This window comes from Sinohyriopsis cumingii, chromosome 14, assembly GCF_028554795.1.
Source record: "Sinohyriopsis cumingii isolate HCF-2022 chromosome 14, ASM2855479v2, whole genome shotgun sequence".
NCBI classification, from domain to species: domain Eukaryota; kingdom Metazoa; phylum Mollusca; class Bivalvia; order Unionida; family Unionidae; genus Sinohyriopsis; species Sinohyriopsis cumingii.
In genome coordinates this window covers 10,543,787-10,557,794 of record NC_142974.1, presented here as the reverse complement: position 1 = coordinate 10,557,794, position 14,008 = coordinate 10,543,787, and the positions used below count along the sequence as shown (strand labels likewise).

The following is a 14,008-nucleotide window of genomic DNA, read 5'->3' as shown; positions in this document are numbered from 1 at the left end:
TGCTTTGCGTGTGCGACCGGCAATAGGTGTTGAAGAGAAGGATGTAAAAGCGGGGGATATCGGTTCTTGTTTCACTTCTGTCTTCACTTCTGTCTTCACTTTCTTTTTCTCTTGTGATGAAGAAGGGGTGGCCATCATCTTTTTAATCCATCCAATTTTGGAGGTAGGTGGTGTTGTTAACTTGCGTACTATTTCTGGTGGAGTTTGAAACCCTTCTTCTTCTTCTTCTCCTTTTTCTGTTTTCGTCACTGGTAGTCGTGGTGGTACTGGTGATGGTGCGGGACTTTTCATCAAGGTCTTAAAATCTTTCAGAGTGGGTAGAGCTGTTTCGTCTAAAGCTTTCTGGTGAAAGAGTTGCAGTCGTTGCAAGAGTTTACCGTACTTTTGCGATTTTTCTGTTTCGGACAAATCTTGGCGATCCATCAAGGACTGCAATTCGTGTTGTAACTGGGACATCTCGCTCAAATGGGGATTGGGAGGTTAATTCGGGGTGCGTTTTTCTTGCCAACGATGGTATTCCATCCATCGTTTGTAAGGCACTAAAGCTAATTTTCGTCCTTCCATGGGGTTGTCAGGGGTCGATTCTGAGATCTTGGGACTTCCGAGGGCCTTTTTATCTTGCTCCCACCAGTCCTCCCAACATGGTTCCCAAGACTCCTTTCAGTAAGGGACCTAACAAGTAGGGTAAAATGCCTCCACGTTGGACCAACATCTTCTTCTTTTGACGAAGGGGAATTTTCTTTTGAACCATTTGGCGAAGAACGTGACGATGTTTGCCTAAGCATTGTTTCTGGTGTTTGGACAAAGGGATCGTGCCTTTCAAGACGTTCAAACAGCATTCGCACACGGTATCGATGACCTCTATGGAGGATGATTGAATGAGTTTTTTTCGTAGAGGTGGAGAAGCTTTGGACAGGACAGATAACATGTCCCCATGTTTGACTAAACGAGGAGGCAGTCCTTTCCTTTTCTTTCCTTGGGGTTGTTTAGAAGAGGGATGTTTTCTGGAGCGTGACATCTTTGATTCTTCAGGAGCACCAAAAACACTGATACCCTACTTGGTCACACACCTTTTTTGTACTGGAACGCGTCGCCACTGATTGTCTTTACGTCGTATCAACTTCAGGACAGGCATGACACGTCGTGCAGGGGTACGTAACGGACTAAATCGAGCCAGTTCTTGCTAGGACAAATCCAGTAAACTTTGTAACATGCCCGACCTTTCTTGGACTTTGATTTTGGGAGAAGAGACTTTGTGAGCAGCAGTCACTGCCACTAAATTGGAGGGTCCTGCCACTAGGGAAGTTCTTCTAGGGGTCATCAATGGAGAAGTTCTTGGTGTGATCAACGTCTCCAAGTACTCTTCAGTTCTTGGTGTCATCAACGGAGAAGTGGATGAACTTGAGGCTGTCGGAGACACGGTCACCGCCGTGGCAGGTCGTGGTTTGCGAGTGTAAAGTTGTGTCCTGGCCGATGTGCCTCTCTTGCGACTAGTTTTCTTCTGTGGACTTTTCTTTTTCTGGGGGCTTCTTTTCTTTTTCCGGGGTGGTGTCTGATAAGAGGAGGGTCCCGCCACTGGAGAAGTTCTCCTTGGGGACCTGGTCTTTTTCTTCTTCTTCTTGGAGCTTCGTTTGAGTTTTTTCTTGGGGAGAAGTTTGGGGGCATTAGGATCCCATCTTAAGAGAGAGCGAATGATGATCCCTCCTAGAGTACCGCTCCCTCCAAGTTTTAAAATGATTTGTTTTTTGGTTTGAGTGTCGATGCGGGATCGGCCAGTTGGGTCAAAGCGACTTTGTTTCGATCGAAAAAGCGTTTGGTTTGATGAGGAATCTGAATGATTCCTTGGAGTAATTGACGTGCCGTCACCGTGAACCATCGTAAGACTTCTTTGAGACTAGCTTCTAAGACACGAGCTCGTATTTGTGGATTTTTTTCTCGACTGATGCCATACAAGGCACGAATCAATTTGACGGGAAGATGCGACTGAAGGGACGTCATGTTCAAAGTGTGTGTGAGACAGACGAAAAGGGTCTGAGGTTTTTATAGATTTTTTTTTGTGGAGTGAAATTAAGTCGAGGACGGAGACGTGTACAGGACAGGCCCTCCGTCTTGGCACCAGTGGTGAAACAAGTGGGTACGAAATCGCAAATCCTCGGGGGTCGTAGGTTTCAAATCGACGAGTAAATAGAAGTGTGGTGTTTGAGTGGCATTTTCGTACGCCTGAGTCAGCCAAGGTGTCCCTAACTGTTTGGCTAAGACTTGCACTTGCGATTTATCTCGAGGGCTTCTAAAGAAGACCACGTAATGCGCATTGAGACTGATGGTGCGATGGGCTGTACTTTGTTGAAACAAATTTTGGGTGATGTAAACGACACTGGCATTACGGTGTTGCCCTTTGCCCGTGAACCACAGTTTAATTTCTTCTTCGTCTTCTCCTAACATGTCGTCAAAAATGACCAAAAGGGTTTGACGGGAGTCAGAGACGATGCCGTCGTCTTCTTTAGGAATGCCTTCCACAAACACGATGGAATCGCCTTGACTTTCTCGCAAGAGGCTGTACGCCGATTGCCACTCTTTGTAACACCACACGATGCGCTGAGGTGGTCGATCGATCAAATGGTGTTTATGTTCGATCAAACGTTTGACGAATTCGGTTTTGCCTGAACCGCTAGGTCCGGCAATGAGCATGTTAAAGGGATGGCGAAGATACAAAGCCTCCCAACTGGCACGATCTAAGTGTTCGTCGATGACTTTGACAGTAGAAGAAGAGGGAGCAGAGACAGCAGAGGTAGCCATAGTGTTAGGAATGTCACTTGTGACACGAAAACAAATAAGACGAGAGTTTATATACTTTTTTCAGGACACTTTTATTGAATGTTTTAAACATGAATACGAAAGACAAAAATAGATATAAGCCAAAGGCTTAAGTACAACGATAAAAGGCACATGATAACCATCAACGTGGAATAAACACAAGTGTCTGTACAACATGTTTTGGGTAATGTTCTGACCAGTTCTATAGGGGGTAAGGTCACACAAGTGTCCTCCCGAAAGGGTCTTTCAGGGATGTCCACGACAGTCCTGTCCTGGGTGACTGGTTCTTCTGGTACTGTCACTAACACAGGTTGAAAAGTCGCAAGGCTCACAATCGCATTCCGCTTCAGAAGTCCCACACTTGAATTGTGCCTTTCTAAACTTGTTTTTTGTTTCTCTGAAAGTATTCATCTTGTTCGCTTGGTCTTGGTAGTCCCAATGAACTATCGATCTTGCCTAGGTTTCCTTTTTATATACAGACCAATACCGACGTGTCCATACGGTAAGGTGAAATGATTGGAAAGTCCCACTCGCTTCTGGTACACGATTTGATAGACTTTTTCCAAGGGTCGACTGACGATGTGGTGAGTGGGTAAACGTACAATATTGTTGGGTTGATAGGTGGTCACTTTAAAGTGGTCATCTTCTCCCGATTGCAAGGCTTCTTTCAATACCCCAAAGTTGACCACACGACTGGTACGATAATTCAGAGTCAATCCTTTCACTTTACACGTCGTGTGCACTTCTCCTTGTTGGTCCCGGTATTCGTAGCCGTAATTTTTTGGACCGCCACTGACGAAACTTAGAATCTTGTCGTCGGGATGCTCGTCTGTCCAGGCTCCTAAACGGTCTCCTTCGATGTCAGGGTGCTGTTGACTCGGGTGATGGATGTAAATGCAACTGTCCGTGTCAAAGTACAGGACACGTTCCCCTGACAGTTCTAAAGCTTCGTACAATTTTAAGCGAGCATGAGCTGTCACGTAAGCCGCAATGATGACATTTCCAAAAGGGTCGTCTTGTACAAAGTCCAGATCTTCTTCGTAATTGACCAAGATCAAATCCTCACGAACGACGTCCACATGTTTCATGTATTTGGTTTTGTCGCGAATCATCTGGATGTAGCGGTAAGGTTCTGTCAAATACTCCGTCTTGGGTAAACACGGTCGTTGTGCCATTTTACCCCACAAGCAATTTAACATCACTTTGGCAAACGATCGCCTGCCTTCGTTTTTCTCGATGTGGTCTAAAGAGATGCCTTCTTGTTCATAGTATTTCTCTTTGAATTGTATTTGGTCTTCGGGAGTGTGACACCAGGACGGATAGCTGCTGGCTTCTTGCTTCAATTTCAAAAAGGCATCCACGTAGTCGGCGAAAATGCCTTTCTGCGTGGGGTCACCCTTGTGGTATTGTTGTGTCTTGGGAAAGTGGCAAATTTCGTACACTTCTAACAGTTGGTATCCCATGTCCAGAGCTTTGAACAATTCTACGCTGACCCAGGTTCCCGTCAAGGCCCGTTCTTCCTGGGTGTGCTGACAAGGCTGATCTTGGTTGCACGTTTCGGCACAAGTACGGCACAAAGGAAACATCAGTTTGCCTTGGCAATGGTGAGGTAAGACGGGATGGTACAAGTCCGTGGGCGGCAAAACTTTGCACTTGATCAAACCTTCGTATTGTCGAATGTTTTTCAGGTCGATGTGTTCCGTGAACAATTGTGGGTGCCCTGCAGGAAAGTGACAATATTTGCACACGTAAGGATACAGCGAACACACGTAAAAGTATTTGATTTCTTCTCCTTTCTCTTCGTCGGCTTGGTACAGCAAACAAGTGGCATTGGTCCTTCCTCCGTACAAACTATCCCTCGGGTTCAGGGGGTCCATCAGCTTGTAAGTTTCCACGACCCGTTTAAACTAGGGATCGGTTTTCAAACGGTGATCGTATTCGTTTTCCCACATTTCCACCACTTGGTATCCTTGCTGTTCTAACTTTAGGCGTCGCTGACAAGTGTCCTGGTACAAGTCTTCCATGGTTCGTTGTAAAAACTGATTTTTAGTGCCACGGTCAGGGTAACAGACGGGACATCCGTGAAATAAGCAACCGTTAAACTCGTACACGATCTTGGGGTTTTCTCAGTCCCAGCCATCGACCGAATACGTTCCGATGGTCTTTTCATCTCCTCCGTTGCGGGCATGCTGAATCCATTTGTATTCCTTGTCGCACAAGTAATGTAACCAGCGTTGGGCTTTGACCGAGTATTGACGTTTGACATAGTGGGTCGTTTGAGGACTGATGACAGCCACGGTGTTTTCAGGCATGAATCGTTGTCGATACACTAAGGAACACGCTTTGGCAATGGTGCAAGCTTCTTTCAAAGGATCGACCCCTCCGTGTTCCATGAACAGTTCTCGAAATTTTCCACAGCAACGCCGTAAAATGTCCACGTCGGAACGACAATACTTTAACATTTCTTCCTGAAAGTCGAAAGGGTCGGAGGCATGAGCCTGGTACCAAGCGTAGAAAGCTTCTCGTTGTTCGGTACCATGTTGTCGGGGTCGTAATAATGAGCCTCAGGTAAATGGGGTAGAACGGCCTGTTGATTGGCTTCCGTATTGAAAAAGTGTGGAAAGTACCCTTTAGCCATTTCTGTCATTCCAAACGTTTTAGGCATTCGACTCAAAGGCATGGCCAAATAGCTCATCGAATCTTTAAACTGCACTTGTCCCACTTGCATGAAAATGATTTTGGCTCCGTTCAAAGTGACTTTAAGACGTTCGGTGCCTTGTTCCGTATAGTATCTCAAAAGAAACTGTCCATCGTATCCAGAGAAATTGTGAGCCATCACTGTGGCATGACGATGACAATCTCCGTAACGTTCGATGTCCTCTTGGCTCCACGTCTTGTCGATGGGGTCTAAGACCCATTGGGCAAAATCGGCTAACGTGTTCGGTCCTCGAAAGATTTTTTCCCTTCCTCCGGGAATCTTGCTGCAGTGAGGGCAATGACTGAAGATAGGTTCCTGAATGCACTTCTCGCACGCTCGATGAGGCAAGCAGAAATTAGGAATGTGAATGCCGGTCTCTTGCATGCATTCGAAATCGAGAAAGATGAAATTGCCTTTCTTTTTGTGAGTGTCCTCTTTCTCTGGTGGGGGTTGGTATTTTTGCACGTAGCACTGGTGTTCCAAGTCCACGATGTGATGACAAATGTGACATTTTTTTTTCCTGAACATACGTGTGTCTTGGCACTGTTGGTACGTAGGCCTTGTCCACACGTAGGGCACAATCTCAGGAGTTGACAAGCACATTTCTACTGTGAACCGTGCGTCTTCAGATGTTGTTTGTAACAGGCAGGGCTGACGAACGTACGCAGACAAGCAGGACAATGTACTCTTTCTTGTCCTTCGCTCAGACAGGGTGGAGAGGCCAAACATCCTGAGCATTTCCATCCACAATGTTTGTTTTGCTCTCGAATGTTATAACCATGGTCACATTTCTCACAGTAATATCTGTATCCCAGGAATCCAGTGATACTGGTAATGGTATCGAAATATTCATCGTGATGATAAAGGTGAATGTATTTTCCATCCTTAAAGTCTTTCCTTCGAAACAACAGAGGCCCGCGCATTTCTTGAGGGTGCACTTTCAAGGTGTAGCGTGGAGCTAGGACATCTTGCAATGTTTGCATCTCAGGAATGCCACAGGGTGTGTCTTTGGACAGGCCAGCTTGTTGCAACAGGAGTTCTGCTTCGTTTCGTTGTTTGGTTCGGTTCGATTATCGAATGTTCTCCCAGGTTCTTTTCCATTCTACCGTGTCGTTCTTGTTGGCATAGGTTCGTCCCACCACGATGGCTCGGGCTAAGCACATCTGGTCTTGAGGGTTGTTAATTTGGACGAGACTATTTTTGGTTCTGCGAAGGTCGTTCACCAATAAGACCTTTTTGCGTCCTGTCCCTTGCGGAAGAGAGACGTGGGCCATTTTCAGTGTGGCTTTACCATCGGTGATGTCAAACTGATCATTCGATTGTTGTACGTGTTGAATCTTGTCCATGACTTTGGAAGGGGTTAGTTCTGCGGGTCTGCTAAACTCGATCCAAACAGGGGATTTCAAGCTGTCGTGATCTATGGATAGTGTCAAGCGATCGTCTTCTTTGGGTTGACATTGTCGCTTGAGTGCGGTGAGCAAAGAATCCCACATCTCGGTGATCAACCCTTCTGCTTTCTCTAACGGTACTTCAGCCTTGAAATCTTTAAACTTCTCTGTAGGTGTAAGCCGTGGTTCTAAATTTTCTAGAGGAGCGCTTTTCCGTCTCTCGAATGGAATAGTACTTTTCAGGGTTGACTAAGGGTGGTGAACTTTGTTTAGAGGGTTCGGATTCTGGTTCACTAATGTCCTCTTCAAAATCACTGGCATGAATTTGTGCCAAGACTTCAGATCTGGTACGAGGCGATAGATCACGTTTCTGCCTCTTACTTTCTTCTTCTTTCTTCTCGAATGAATATGATCGCTTCATCTTGCGTGCAAAACGTCAAATGACTCAAGTTCAAACACCATAGACTAATTTATAGTCATGGCAAACCAGCGTATATAAAAAGGGTGTGTGTCTTGTCCTTTCACTATTCATTTCATTCTCAAACTGAGCACAAAGATGGAAGAGACTAGCCAAATCGATCGTTTCATCAGAGCTTTGAGAGGGGTCATTAGAAAATTCTCTTCAGACCAGCCAACGGACTACTCTCCTTCCTTTCGAGATAAAAGTCAAGATACTTGCTTTATCTGTCAGAAGAAAGGGCATTGGTATTCAGAGTGTCCAGACAGTCAAAAAAGAGAAAAAAACAGGGGCTAGAAAAGACAAAAGTCAAGATACCTGTTATTATTGTCAAGAAAAAGGACATTGGTCTCCAGATTGCCCAAAAAAGAAACAAGAGGAGTCAGAAGAAAAGAGGGATTCTTCAGAAGAAGAGAGAGATTCTTTAGAGGAAGAAAGCAGCCAGGTGAAGAAAAAGAAACAGGAGAAGAAAAGAAGAAGGGAAGAAAGTGAGGAGGAAGCGGAGGAAAAGACTGTGACGGTGAAGAAATTGAAAAAACAGAGAGAGTAAAAAAAAGAAACAGAAGAAGTGAATGCACTTTCTAAAGTGTTCTGTTGTGAATTCTGAATTGGATTGTAACTATGGACAAAAGAATACATTAATTATATAAGGTAAGTGTCTTTGAGTTTTGATTTTAAAATAAGAAGCTACACTCACACACTCATATACACGTACTATAGGGGTAAAATGGGTTGATTGTATTTTTTTTTTGAGCTATTGGCAATTGAAATTGTATTTCTTTTCGAGAGACGTGGGTGGTCCTGGAAAGGGCCTTTGGTTTTTTTTTGGTGTAGGGGTGAGTTTAAGAAATCAACTTTAACTGCCTTAAGCCTTTGCCATTACCGAGGACTACTTCTGATGATGATGATTGGGTTGAAATCACTAAGGGTGGTACGGTAGGCTTAGTCACAGGGTTGGCGTGTTTAGCTCGGGAAGGTCGTATTCTCTTCGGTCGTGATAAAGAAGTCTGATACATTTGTTTCAGACTTCTTAACTCCGCTAAAATGTCCAACAGTACTGTGACCGTTTGATTTTCACCCTCTTGTTTCTTTGCTGCTACTTCTTCTTGTTGTTGTTTTTTTTTCTTACCTCTTCTTGTTGCTGTTGCTGTTGCTGTAGCAGAAAAGCTTGTTCCGCTCCCTTTTGTCGTTGTATAAATTTCTCCAATTCTTCTTTCTGTCTCTGTCTAAAATTCTCCACTTGCGGTAATGAAGAAGGAGACGAAGGTTCCGGAACAAATTCTTGCGAGGTAAGAAAATCCACAAAATCCCAATTTACCTCTTCTGAAAGTAAGTCCGGGTTTCCTTGGGTGGTCTCCACTGCTGGTGCACCCCAGTGGATCGTTTTCTGAGTTTCCGTCATGTTGAATCAATGTCGCATAGATTGACTGCACACAGGCGCTAGCGAATCTATATAGACCACGTGACGTGACAGACTGCTTTCTTCGGATTGGATGCGGGCTGACTGAATTTTGTCACGTGTGTTTGGATTGGTCAATGAACTCAATCCGTTTCAATCCTTCCTCTCCCTATAAATAAGCGCAGTTCAGCGCAATCACTCACCTGTTCTCGGAGCCTCAAGATGTGGACCGACGTTCAATCTTCCACCCTTGTGTCAACAATGATGTTCAGGACGGACATACCCATGTATGTCCGGTCCAAGTGGACTGTTGTCGATAGGATAGATACTAGTCTATGGATGAGAAGAGTTTACATAGAAAGACAAGGATGCCTCAAGAAGGTATTTGTGTATGGACCTGCAGTTAGAAGGAGTTTAAGAAGAAGAAGATGTGACAGATGCCGTCTATGTTAATATTAACATAAAACCAAAGGCCCTTTTCAGGGCCACTCCTATTTCTCGAAAAGAGACTGACTTTCCATTGCCTACCCTTTCTTTTCTTGTAAAAAAAAATAGGGTCCCAACCCTATTCCATTTCCCCTTGAGGCTCAACAGACCCAAATGTCTTTTTCTTCCAATGTTAAATTCCATTGAAGCTAAAGTAACCCAGGCTTTTTTTGCCCATGTTAAACTTCCCTTGACGCTAAAGTAGCCCAGGGTGGTTAATGTTAAATTTCCCTTGACGCTAATCTTGTCCAGGGTTTTTTGCTCATGTTAAATTTCCCTTGACGATAAAGTGGCCCAGGGTGGTTAATGTTAAATTTACCTTGACGCTGAAGTGGCACAGGGCGTTTTTTTAATGCTAATTCCCCTTGATGCTTAAGTGTCCCCGTTCACTACTTGTGTTTGCGTGTGTAAATATGTATGTATGTATGTATGTATGTATGTATGTATGTATGTATGTATGCATGTAATTATGAATGTATGAATATATGTATGTATGTATAAGACCACATGACATTTCAACACAGCAATTTTTCAAAGTCAATGGAAACAAGTAGATTTTCCGATTCAAATAACACATATTTCGAAGGAAATATCTTGATGCATTCACTGATACACCCGGCTAATGTATCCCTTGATCAAAGAATGATTAAAGGTTGTAAAAATGTTAAATATTAAAAGAAATGCAAGACCGCTCAATCCCAGCCAATGATTTAAGAACACAAGCGTGTTTTCCTGCATAAAAATAATGTGGCGAGACATTCGCTTACTCCCAAAATGACCCCGTTCGGAACATGGGCATATGCCCGTTTCGGGAACTGTCCCGCCTTTGGCACACTTTATATCCCTCATTCAGCGCAATCATCAATAAAATGTACCAGACATGGCGCAGTAAAATAATTTGTCATGATATATTATCTAGAAACCACCGATAGCACAGTTCATGCAGATAATATATAAATATTGCATGGAGAGGGAGACTGATGTGATGTCATGTGATTTGGATTTGTAACGTACCATTAACAATTTTACAGTCATATAGCTACAATGCCTGCAATGTGGCAGTTTACAGTGATGCCTATCACTAGGGCATCATGCCGCAGACATACAGCATGATGTCCCACCCAGTCACATTATCCTGACACCAAGCCGACGAGTCTTAAAACTAACCTCTTGATGCAGAGCGCCAAGCGAGGCAGCTATTAGTACCATTTTTGAATGTCTTTGGTTTGATTCGGGATTGAAATTCTAACCACTAGGCCACCGGAGTGGTGAGGGAGATTGAAATAAGCTTGCGGTTGCCCGACTGTTTTGCACATGCTTTACACATCTAAATCAAATTGTCATGTAAACTGTATTGGACAGTAAGAACCCAAAGCCCATCCCCATGAGACGGATACATAAATGAAGTGTATTTTTAAAAGAAAAAGCAGCCTAAAAAGATCATCTGACGAAATTGTATACCTGCATTTGTGTATATGCGTCTATGTGAATGTTTGAAAAATTGTAAGATTTATATTCGACTTCCGTCTTGCACGTTTCATTACTCACGTGACGATATCAGCAAGGGCTATAAACGAGTCTACAACTTAATCTTCATCAGGTACTTCCCACGTTTCAGTCTTGAGCTGATTTTGTTCCTAAACATGCAGGTCATTTGCATATGATGAACATTTATATTGCCGTAATCAAGAATGAATCAATAACATACATTTAGACTCGGAATAGCTTTCCATTTGGGGCTGCCGGTAGTATAATATTCCAAGGCGACCGCCCTTACCGATCACAGATATCACACCTCTGTCCGCATGGGCTTGAAAGTCGTGCTCGAGGCATGTATTTGTTAGATTAGTCATAGGTGGCAGAGAAGAGTTTGGTAATACGGCCCCTGGCAAATTTATCTTTTAGCGCAATGTCTCGTTTTGAAATATTACTGAAATAAAGATATGAGTATATTTGTGAATTAGGTGTTTCAGGCGTGTCTTGAGTATGAATTTGATGAGAGTTATGTATACCTTTCATTGTCACTTCACAGTATGTAGCCAGTGAAAAAAACAATAATATGCAGGGCAGCAGAAGTAGCCCAATCAAAGCAGCAGACACGTGTGTTCAAGAAACATACAATATCTACAATCGTCGTTGATGAAAATTATTTTGAATTGCATCAGGAATTTAAGTAAACAATGCATTTCAAAACTTTTCCCCGAGGGAAAGGACTTGTGTTCACACTATGAGCACCGGTGCTTTCCAAATAGTCTTTGGACGCAAAAAATGCATGTATATTACGGGAAAGCTGGCATACCTCACAATCATCTTACTGGAAAACAATGATTTGTGCAAATAACAACGGCAAACAAATTTTATATGCATGTATATATGTATGCATGTATGTATGTATGTATGTATGTATGTATGTATGTATGTATGTATGTATGTATGAATGTATGTATTTATATGCATGCATGCACGGATATATAGATCAATGAGTCGATTAATGTATGCATGTATAGGTACGCACCTTCCTCGTTCGCTCAAGCTTTGCTTCATGTATGCCCACGTGCAAATATATGTAGATCCATGTATCCTTGTACATGTTATGCATGCCATCACGTGTACACGTTCTTTTATTGACGTGCATGTATGTATGTATGTATGTATGGATTGATGGATCTATGGATGGATGTAGGTAAGTAAGTAGGCATATATGTAGGTAGGAAAATAGATATGTAGATTCCTGCGTACGTATGTAGGCGTGAAGTAATCTATGAACATGATCAAAATTAACTGATTCCGAAAATATATCAAGTTATGCGGTTGATAAAGAAACTCAACGACTAAATGTTTTTCTGTGTTTTTATTTCAAAAATTATGAACGAATTTATACACACGGATTTTGCAGATAAGTCTTAAAAATGGGCCCATTTGTATCAATGATATATCCGCTTACAGTCTGTTTGCATATTTTGACAAATGTGTATGGCATTAACTGCTATCAAAACTTTGAAAAGAAGATAATGTTCATATATAACGCTGCATAAAATAATGATGTATAGAAAGGCATTGCGGAAGATTTCTCAGTCAATTAAATATATTCATCTCATTGATTTTTTTATGACATCATACGCGATACAATAAAGGATGTACCCCGAGACTAAAATTTAATAACAGTTGTATACAGTATAAGATAATATTACTTTCAGATGATTAAGAGAGATCAAGTTTCCTATCATATCATTCAGATCTATCACGATTACCAAATGAGATCAATTGAACAAGATTATGATATTGGCACTAATTAATGTCCAGTACAATGTATCCAACATGACCACCGCGTCTGTGGACAAAAACAACGTCATGGAACCGGTCACTGAAGCATCCTTAAATCAGCAGAATACAATTATGAATTGGCCATCCGTTTTCTATAAAGAAGTTGTAAGTCTGTTCAGACACATGATTTTTCGGCTTGACACATCTTTTCAAATCAAAAAAGCGGCATCAGCCAGTACAACCTCTACATCCGCAGTAAATACAGGCTCCTGTGTTATCCTCTGCTAGGTTGGCTTTTGGGTTACGACATGTGCAATGGGCCTCAATACAAGGAAGACAGCAGAGGTCTTCATGACCCTGCTTCTTCCATTTCGCGAAGGGAATTTTATCCGCTTTATTCTTCTCTAAAGCGTACTCGCACAACTCTCTACTAATGGTGTCGCTGGTACAAGGCAAGTCGCAGATGTATCTTGATTTATGTTGATCAATATGAAAAACTGGCCAAATCACTTCCACTTTTCTTTCACCACCTTGAGACTCTTGTTCGGCCTCTTTCATCTTGTCGTTCTGCTCTAGGCCTGGCTTTATCAACTCATGTCTCTCTGCAGAACATTTCCTTATTGTCTTTAAATTAAGCATCGTTGTATGGTTTGCACTCAAACTTGGAGCGAATATTTGCACTTTAGAACAGTCACCCGTCCCAGAAATGTTTGCAACAGTGTTAGTCAGTGTGCATCAGTAAGAAGGAGTATCACTGCATCTAAAAATATATATGTTTTATAGTGTCACCTTACCATTGTCGGTGTTTAGTTCTATTTTGTAAATAAAACCATTTATACATCAAACTGACCAATTGTAAACCTGTTCAAGGATTAGTAGATACGCCATACTGCACATACCATATGTTGTACTAATGAGACCCTATTGTTGAGCATCCGGCATGAGTAGATGCCATACGAGAAAGTGAGGTGAGTATGTGCCTAAAAGGAAATTGTGAAGCTAGTGCCAACGAAACAAATATATATAACGTATACTAACTGTAAACCTGCATTATTGTTATTAAAGCACATTTAGTAGCAGAAATAGAAATCAACAACCGACAATTGATAACACGTAAATGAAAGATAGTTCCGACATGCCAATAAAGTATGTATGTATCCATATATATTGGTGTTGTTGTTGTGTTTAACGCCATTTTTCAGCACACGATCGGCTATACATGGCAGCCAGTATTAACGGTGGAGGAAGAACCCGGGAAAACCGCCGGAAAGAACCACCGACCCACGACAAGCTACCGGCAAGCTTTTTCACATACTGAAATTGGCTGAATTCGAGACTCGAACCCATGCAGGCAGAGGTGAGCTGGCAGTGGTCCGTAACGAAGATCGCTTTAGACCACTCGGCCACTCGGGGCCCCTTTATGTATGTATGTATGTATGGATGGATGGATGGATGGATGGATGGATGGATGGATGGATGGATCTATGTATGTACGTATGTAT

At 42.6% G+C, this 14,008-nt stretch overlaps 1 pseudogene; it reads right to left on the bottom strand.

Moving 5' to 3' along the window:
• Positions 1-12,734: 12,734 nt before the first annotated feature.
• LOC149783236 (protein BUD31 homolog pseudogene) lies at positions 12,735-13,145 on the bottom strand (annotated as a pseudogene).
• Positions 13,146-14,008: the final 863 nt, after the last annotated feature.